This window comes from Meriones unguiculatus, chromosome 5 (genome assembly GCF_030254825.1).
Source record: "Meriones unguiculatus strain TT.TT164.6M chromosome 5, Bangor_MerUng_6.1, whole genome shotgun sequence".
Taxonomy (NCBI): domain Eukaryota; kingdom Metazoa; phylum Chordata; class Mammalia; order Rodentia; family Muridae; genus Meriones; species Meriones unguiculatus.
Genome location: NC_083353.1, coordinates 103,012,211 through 103,021,274, shown reverse-complemented (window position 1 = coordinate 103,021,274; position 9,064 = coordinate 103,012,211). Strand labels below are relative to the sequence as shown.

Below are 9,064 nucleotides of genomic sequence, written 5' to 3'. Positions count from 1 at the left end.
AATAGGGCTAGACTTCCTGCCAGCCAGGGGAGCAGGAGTTAGAGGAGGAAGTAGAGGATTCAGCCAAAGGAGAGGTCCAGGAAACATCAGGAGAGAGAGAGAGAGAGAGAGAGAGAGAGAGAGAGAGAGAGAGAGAGAGAGAGAGAGCTGGAATAGTAAAAACTACAAAGCACAAGTATTTCTGGGATATATGTTGGAAGGGAAACCAGATTAGCTTAGAGGGTTAAGAAAAGAGAATAACTGCTCAGTTCTTGTGCTGTGAAGCTTTGTTAAATATTAGAATAGAATAGAGTCTCAATTATTTGTGTTATAGTAGGGTTAAGAAAGAAAATGAGAACCAAACACAATTTTATTAAAATAACTATACCAGAGGAGACCTCTGGATGAGTATGTTTGGCAGGGGTTGCTTGAAGTTGGCTTGTGGCATTCTGTAGCTGCAGTGTTTCTGGGTAGCCAAATGGAAATGCCTGTCAGCTGGGTATACAAACCTGAGTTCAGAAACCAGGCCAACATTGGATATGTCAGTGTGGTAGCTGTCAGCCTGTGCATTATGATGAATGTCGTTGGGCTAATGTGAAGGACAAGAGACCCTGTGACAGAGCTTTGTGTTACTTCACCATCACGAATTTAGAAAAATGAAGAGAAACCAGAAAAGGAGGCAGAACCTCATTAGAGGAGGATGTCAGGTCCTGTCAGGTAGGCAAGGAGGTGATTTTAGGAGCAGAGAGGAGACTCTCTCTCTCTCACACAACACTTTTTATTGCTCTTGTGTTAGTAGCAATCTACATTCCTATGTTTAGCAAGATTCATTGGCTTTTATCTCTGTGTTGGAAGTTAGAAACTCAAATTCGTATTTGCGATGACTTACAGTTAGCAGCCGTGTCTGAATAAAGTAAGAGCCCAATTACTGTTTGCAGTGTGGAAATTATTTGAAAATAAGCAATTTCAGCTTCAGAAGCAATTTGTGTTGAAGCCAGGCAGTGTCTAAGCATCCTGAAGTGATGTAGGACTTTCTCTGATGGCTGCGCTCCTAATAGAAACCAGTGCAGTGTTCCTGCCCATTGTTTAGTCAATGGACCTTCTGAAATCATTATACATTGCTGTACATTAAGCGGACTCTGAGAAAGCAAATAATTGAGTGCTTATAATATCTAGCCTCAAGCCCTACTGCCTTCCGTACGGCATGGAAAAGGTCATCAGATCCAATCACAATTGCCTTTCACACTCATTAAATATTTCATCATCAATCAGTCAGGCATTCTGTAAACACTGACACATGACCTATCATCTATTCAGAGCGGAGAGATGTGCTGTGGAGAGTTGGCGGTGCCTAGACTGAACTGCCACCCCCAGGGAGCTATATCATAGAGTGGCATATTCTATGGTGTATATATTATAGATATGACCCTTTACTTCCTAGTGGCGAACATAACTAATTGATTTGATTCTGCCCTGTGAATTCTGGATGTTATCTAAATATTTCTCTAGTATTCCGTGGGCATGTGTGAGCTGAGGGCTATTTCCTGGTCCATCTTTAGGGTTATTCAAAATTCGTATAAGGAGTCAACTTGAGCCAAGTAGATCCCAGCTGTGAGAAGTGGAATCCAGTTGCCTTTCCTGGTAGATAGGAGATTAGAGAAATGTGAGGAGACCTGAGGTCAAGTGTTTTGCTGATGATAATATGTGTGTCAGGTCACTTTAGTTTTAGGGCTGTTTTCTTTTGGAGAGTCTTTCGTGGACAGAATTATTTTTTTCCAGCAGTCTCTATATGTCGAAGGTTATACTACATGCAGGAGCAAGTGTTTTCTCTATCCAAACATCTGCTACTAATCCAAACACTTATTCTGTGACTTGATCGTGTGCTGCTGTGACATCAAGCCAACTAATCTTCCAAGCACCAGTACGTTAAGATCTGTTCATAGTTTTATTTAGCCAGGTGTGTTAGATCATATCTGTAATCCCAGCATTCAGAAGGCTGACCGGAGACTCTTCTTAAACTTGAGGCAAGTCTGGGAATAATTAGTGAGCCCAGTCCATTCTAGCCTGGGCTGCAGATAAAGAGCTTATCTTAACTCTTTCTGTCTCTGTCTGTCTGTCTGTCCTTCTCTGTCTCTCTCTCTTGTAGCCACATCTTCAACTTTATAGAAAAGGAAAGTAAGGTACACAGAAATGATTTGTCCAAAGTTCCATAGCTAGTGAGTATCTGCTTTTGAACCTGATTTTAGATACTCTGCTGCTTAGATGACTCCAAAGTCCACTTACCAAGGCTCCACTATGTGAAGGCCATTGTCCCTTTTAGTATGTATGTGTTCAGGTACATATGTGTGGATGGGTATTCATGTGTGTGCATGTACATGTGGAGGACAGATAGCATCTATCGTAATTACAGTAATAACAGAGACAATCTCTTACTGTCATGGCTAATTCAGTTAGGCTGCCTGGACAGAAAGCTCCAGGGACCTGTCTATTTCTGCCTTTCTAGTGCTGGGATTACAAGTGTGCACACCCCTGCCTGATGTTTAAAGGTGGCTGTCTGAGGCTGGAACTCAGAATCTCATGCTTGCACAACAATTACGCTACTGACTGAACCATCTCCTGAGCCTTAGTTTTTAAGTTATTTTTTAAGAAAGCCCATTTTTCTAAAAGAAAGTGACCATGGGCTGTCTCGTGGGTTCCTCTAAGTTCCCACAACCTTTGAGGCATATCCATCAGCATGGAAGGACCAAAGACACAGTCCAAAGACCTCAGAGCTAGGAGAGCACTGTGACTCTTATCTTTCTCTTCTCCTTGCATGTGACTAAGACAGTACTTTGAAATATCAGCTTGTAGTACTCAATACCCAAGGAGACCCTTAAATTATAGATGATGCCAACTCAAATCTGGGCTTTATAAAGCACAGCAGTTAGGAAGCAATTCTTCAAGGCTGCTTTGGAAGCTGACTAGGATGCTGTTTGTGAAGATATTCAGAATCCTTGCTCTACAGCCCAGGGGAGGCATCTTTCTTTGGCCTGTGTGTTAAGGGCTCCTCTGGAGCACTGGTGTATGTTTGCCTGATGGGCTTCATGCATCTCAGAAGTCTCTGTGGCTTTCTTGATATATTGATTTTTAGAAAACCCAGGGCAAAGTTAGTAGCACTGTCCTAGGATATTCAAAGACAGCTCACAGCTCTAAATCAGTTTTCTCCCCTGGTTTTTATACCTTTTCTAGTCATTTTTCTTTTAATTTATTTATTCTGTGAAATGTGAACTTTTGGAAGCCATCTTATATCCCTTTCAGGCCATCAGGAAAAACAGATGAACCTTTTTACAAAATAACTCTGTACAAATGACTATAATGATCCTGGGCTCCTTTAATTGGCTTCAAGACTCAGAGAAATGGTTTTAACACTGCTTTTGACAGTTCTTTAAAACTCAGTACAAATGGTAATCTTAGCCTTTCTTAGAAGTAGAAGAAAATGATGCCTAATGACTTCCAGGTCAGCACTCTGTACAGTGGCCAAAGTAGATAGTGAGAGTCAGCATTTCAAGGTGAATGCTTGAGAGTGAGGCAGGAAGAAAATTATATCTCAAGGAAAGGATTCCTCAGGGATAAATCCCCTTTACATCAACAGATGGTGCTGGGTTTGTTACAGCTTTTCATTGTTAAGATTTTTTTTTTATTCATGTGGCTGTGTGTGTGTGTGTGTGTGTGTGTGTGTGTGTGTGTGTGCCACAGGGGCAAGTTGTGTGTGCTTATGTGTCTGTGAGAGCATGTGTATGTACGTGAATTCATGTGGAGGTCAGAGGACAACTTTGGGTGTTGTTCCTCAGAGCACTGACTGCCTTGTTTTTGAAATAGGGTCTGCTATTGGCCTAAAGCATAACAATTAGTTAGGCTGGCTTGTCAGTGGGCCCTGGGGGTCTGTTTGTCTCTTCTCTCATGCTGGGACTCTATAGATGTTCCACCAACCCTGACAATTGAGAAAAAAAAATACTTGCACATTTTATATATGCTTGCAGTATATTAGATCATATTCCCTCTTACCTCCTGTCCCTAATTCCCCTTAGAGCCACCTTTACCCTACTTCCAACTTAATGTCCTGTTTTAAATAGTTTAATAACCCACCCGGTCCAGTTTGTGCTGCCTTTCTACTCATGACAATGGGGACATCCACTGGAGCCTGGGGGATCATCTACCAGTGCCACGTGCTCATATTCTAGGAGCCACCAACTGCCGATAGATCCTTGTAGGGGCTTATGAATGCTAGCTGGATTAACTTTTTTTCAAGACAAGGTTTCTCTGTATAGTCCTGGCTGTCCTGAAACTCACCCTGAAGACCAGGCTTACCTTGAATTCAAAGATCCACCTATCTATGTGCTAGGATTAAAGACATGCACTCCTACCACCCAGTAAGGATTGCTCTTATGTAGGTGTTCTGCAGCCAACTGCGGCTAGTATGATTGTGTGAGTGTAGCTGTTCTTTGACATTCAGAAGACACTGTTTTAACCCAGTCCTCCCAATTGCTGGCTCTTGCAGTCTCTCTGCCCCTCTTTCGTGATCATCCATGAGCCTTGAGAGGAGGTGAGGTGAGAGAGAGATGTTCCATTTATTGTGGAGCATTCCATATACACTTACTTTCCTCACTTTGACCAGTTGTGAGTTTCTGTTAACAGCTGTCCACTGCACAAAGAAACTTTTCAGATAGTCTAAGAACTACACTAAACTTTGGTATAGAGATATGAACTTAGAGGACAGAGTGACAAAATAATAATTGTAGGTTTACTCCCAGAACCCATGCTTAGCTAGATTTACCAATAAGGTGCATCCATTTCTTCCTGTGATGCTGACCTTAAGTCTAGTAAGAGAGTGGTCACTCTCATAACATTTGTACCAATACTGCAGCCATGAGTGTTTGTTTCTAGGCTGATCATTATTGCTCAGATTTTTTTTTTAATGTGGTTTCTGGGGATCAATTAAACTCGGGTCTTTTTGCTTACATGACAAACATTTTTATCATTTGACTATCTCTTCAGTCCTATATTTTATTTTGAATCCTTATTATAAATGTGGATGATATTATCTTCATTGTACTGAAAAGGAAACTAATGTTCAGAGAGAGTTAAGACACAAGAACATGACCGATGGATGTTTTGGTTGGTTTCCTGGTTCCATTTTTATGAATAACTTTGCATCATCTGCAGTTTTCAAGCTCCTTTTATTCCTCTTATGGTATGGATGTTGTATTAGTTATTTTCCTATTGCTGTGATAAAGCACCATCACCAAGACAACTTATTTTTAATTAATTAATTATTAATTAAAATTTATTCACTTTGTATCCTGGCTGTAGCCTCCTCCTTTATCTCTTCCCAGTTCCACCTTCCCTTCCTCTTCTTCCCCTATACCCCTCCCTTAATCCACTGACTGGGGAGGTTCTCCTCCCCTTCTATCTGACCCTAGCTTATCAGGTCTCACCAGGACTGACTGCATTGTCTTCCTCTATGGCCTGGTAAGGCTGCATCTCCCCAAGGGGAGGTGATCAAAGAGCTGGCTACTGAATTCATGCCAGAGATAGCCACTGCTTCCCTTACTAGGAAGCCCACTTGTAGACTGGCTGCCATCTAAGCAGGGATTCTAGGTCGTCTCCATGAATGGTGCTTGTTTGAAGAATCAGTCTCTGCAAAGACCCCTGGAACCAGATTTCTTTGTTCTGTTGGTCTCCTTGTGGAGTTCCTGTTTCCTCCAGGTCTTTCTAGCTCCCTCTTCTTTCATAAGATTCTTTGCACTCTGCCCAAAGTTTGGCTAACGAACCAAGACAACTTATAAAAGAGAGTGTTTAGTTGGTCTTACAGTCTGACAGAGTTGGAATCTGGGAAGGCAGAGCAAAGGCATGGAGCTAGGAGACAGGGGTAACAGCTGAACGCTCACATGTTGAGTCACAAGCCTGGAGGCAGAGAGAGCATACTGAGAATGGTTTGAGTCTTTCGGGATATCAAAGCCTTCCCCTAGAGACACACTTCCACCAATAAAGCCACACTTCCCATTTTTTTCCAATCAGTTCTGTTAACTGGGGGCTGAGTATTCAAACATACCAGCCTGCAGGTGTCATTCTCATCTAAACCACCACCTATGTAAAATGTCCCCTGTGGGCACATATGTTTGAACACTTGGTCTCTAGCTAGCATTGCTGTTTTGGGTTATTAGAGAAACTTTCAAAGGTAGAGAGCCCAGCCAGAGAAATGGCTCTGGTATGCTTCGAGGTTTATAACCCAGACTCCTTTTTCCCGGACCCAATTCCTGTGTGCTTGTTTGTTTGTTTTTTTTTTTCTCTCTCTCTCTCTCTCTGCTTCCAGGTCTGCTGAACCTTGAGCAAAGAGCTGCTCTACTTTCACTTCCACAGAGCTGTCATGCATAACTTTTCATGATAGACTGTATCCTTCAGTCTATAAGATGAAATAAACTGCTTTTCCTCAAGCTGCTTCTGATTAGTTCTATGGTGAGAGCAATACAGTTCCCCTCCAGGAAGCTCCAGCTTTCTAGCTGATCCTGCTTCTTGCTCTAGGATTCCCTTCACACCAGGGCAAGAAGGACAGTAAATTTAAATTTTTACACATGAGTTGCCTTCTTAACACACTTTTCACAATAGCTTACTGTATAGTTTATGAATAACTGGGTGAGAGGCAATCAAAGAATGCCTACTGCATTCACAAAATAAGAATAAAGAGATGGGAATATTAATTTCCCTGATTTGATTTGTATAGATTATACTCATTTATTAAAACACTCTACACTACAAATATTTATAATGATTTGATCTTAATAAAAGTTATTAAAAAGTATTGGGAGATGGACATATTAACTACATTAATGATCATTACACATTATATGCATGCTTTGAAATATGCTGCCATCTATAATCAGAATTTAGGAGGCTAAGACAGGAGGATTGGCACAAGTTCTAGTCCACTTTGTGCTACATAGTAATTACAAGCTAGGTTAGAATACAGAGTGAGGCTCTGTCTTAATAAAAAATGCCCAAATAGCTCCCCCATTCATCTCATTATTTTACTGTTATTCAAAATATAAATAATTAAGATAATATTTTAAAACTTTTTATTGTATTTTTTTGTGAATTTCACATCCTACACCCCAACCCCACTCACTCCCCCCTCTCTCTTCATTCCCTCCACTTTTGCAACCTTTCTCCCAACAGAGAAAGAAACCTGGAACCTCACTTGAACTCCTCTCAGATATCCTGTTGTTCTCCTGTGTCATGGAGATTCTGTAGTTTTGAATCTGTAGGGTCAGCCCCTTCATGCCCTCCAGCAGTTCTTTGATGGGGTAGATGTTGGGATGAACCAATTCAAATCTCTGGACCTGAGCTTGAGAGGTATTTGAGCTGGTCAGCCTTCCAGCTCTCCTGCTCTCATGGCTTCAGGGCTGGCTTATCAGCAACTCCTGCAACCAGAGCCAGCTCTATTGTGCTGCCCAGGTGAGGTGAAGGGTCCGCTCTCCTGAGTGTTACAGCTGGTGAGAGGCATGGTTGGTTCTCCACTCTCATGACCCCTTAGAGGCCAGCTCTCCTGCCCTCCACAGATGGTGAGGGCAAAATGGTGGGGTGGGTTTCTGCCTTGCCGACAGGACATCACAGCACAGCAGACAATAGTCAGGGCCAGCTCCTCTGAGTCCAGCAGTAGGTAAGGAACAGGGTTAGCTCTCTCACTCTGATGGTCTCAGGGCCTGCTCTTCAGTCTACTGTAGGTGGTAAGGGGTGGGAGGGGGGCATCTCACTTTTGCTAATGTCACTAAACAGCATACATGAGCCTGGACCAGCTCTTCCAAACTCATGCCCTAGAGGCTAGCTTACCCACAACTTGGCCACCAGGGTCAGCTCTATTATGCTGCCCAGGCAAGATGCAGTGCCCACTTTCCCGAGTGCTGCCACTGGTGAGGGACAGGGACAGATTTCCTGCTTTCATACCCCAGGGCCGGGTCTCCCAACCATTGCAGGTTGTAAGGGGCAAGGGAGAAGGAGACTATCTCTCCTTCATCAATGCTGCATCATAGGAGACTGGTGGCAGAGCAAGCTTTCCCATGCTTGTATTCTCAGGACTGGCTCACCCACAACTCCTGCCATGTGTGGGGTTGTTCTCCCAAGTACTGCAGCTGCCTAGGGGTGGGATAAACTCTCCTGCTCTCATGTCCGCAGGGCCAGCTCTCCCTTGATGACCAGGTGAGGGGTGGGGCCAGTTCTGTATAGCTATCAGACATCAACATGTCCTGGGCGGTAGCCTGGACCAAGGACATCTCCCTGGCCTTTGGTGGTAACAGACCCTTGTTGTTGCAAAGCCATAGATCTAGACATAGCACCACAGGTGGCACCACAGGCCAGGACCCTACCATGATCTTAGGTGGTATCACTAGATACAACATCAGGCTGTTCCTCAGTACCCTTGAGTCTCCAGTTTTGCCTCTCTGTATGGTGCCCACATCCTTCTGTTTTTCTTTTTCTCCCATCTCTTCACTACTTACTCCTTTTAGTAGTTCCAGGGGTCTCTGAGTTTCCGGGATTGTCTCAGTATCATCTGTCCCAGGCAGGGTTCTTCTAGTCTCTGGCCCTCTCCCTGCCCTGGGGGCTGGTCCCAGCTTATATTGTCATCTCAGGGTAGCTCCCTGTCTGAGTCCCCGGCACCAGATTGGTGGTCATCTCAGGTTCCCTTTTTTCAGTGATCGTTAGGCTACTAATCATTCAGATGTTCAATGAACAGAACAGTGAGGATAGACATAGCCTCTCTACCACCTCCTGACACACATGTGGCATAGCAGCCATACCTGTAACATCTTTAGGGGTAGGTTTAAGGTAATATTTTTGAGACAGTGTTATGTGTATCTCAACGTAGTCTTGGCCTTGTTAAGTAACTGAGAATGACCCTAAACTTGTCTCTCTGTTGCACGTGCTGAGATTACAGTTGTACACTGCTACGCCCTGTTGATTAAAAAATAATAAAAAAAATACAACCCCCCCCAAAACCCAAAATAGAATGATTTGATGTTTTCTGTTTGTCCTTAAAGTTAAGTATGTGTTT

General features: G+C 43.2%; 1 pseudogene; it reads right to left on the bottom strand.

The window, feature by feature from the left end:
* Window positions 1-8,707: 8,707 nt before the first annotated feature.
* LOC132654430 (small nucleolar RNA SNORA17) lies at window positions 8,708-8,832 on the bottom strand (annotated as a pseudogene).
* Between the last annotated feature and the right edge of the window lie 232 nt (window positions 8,833-9,064).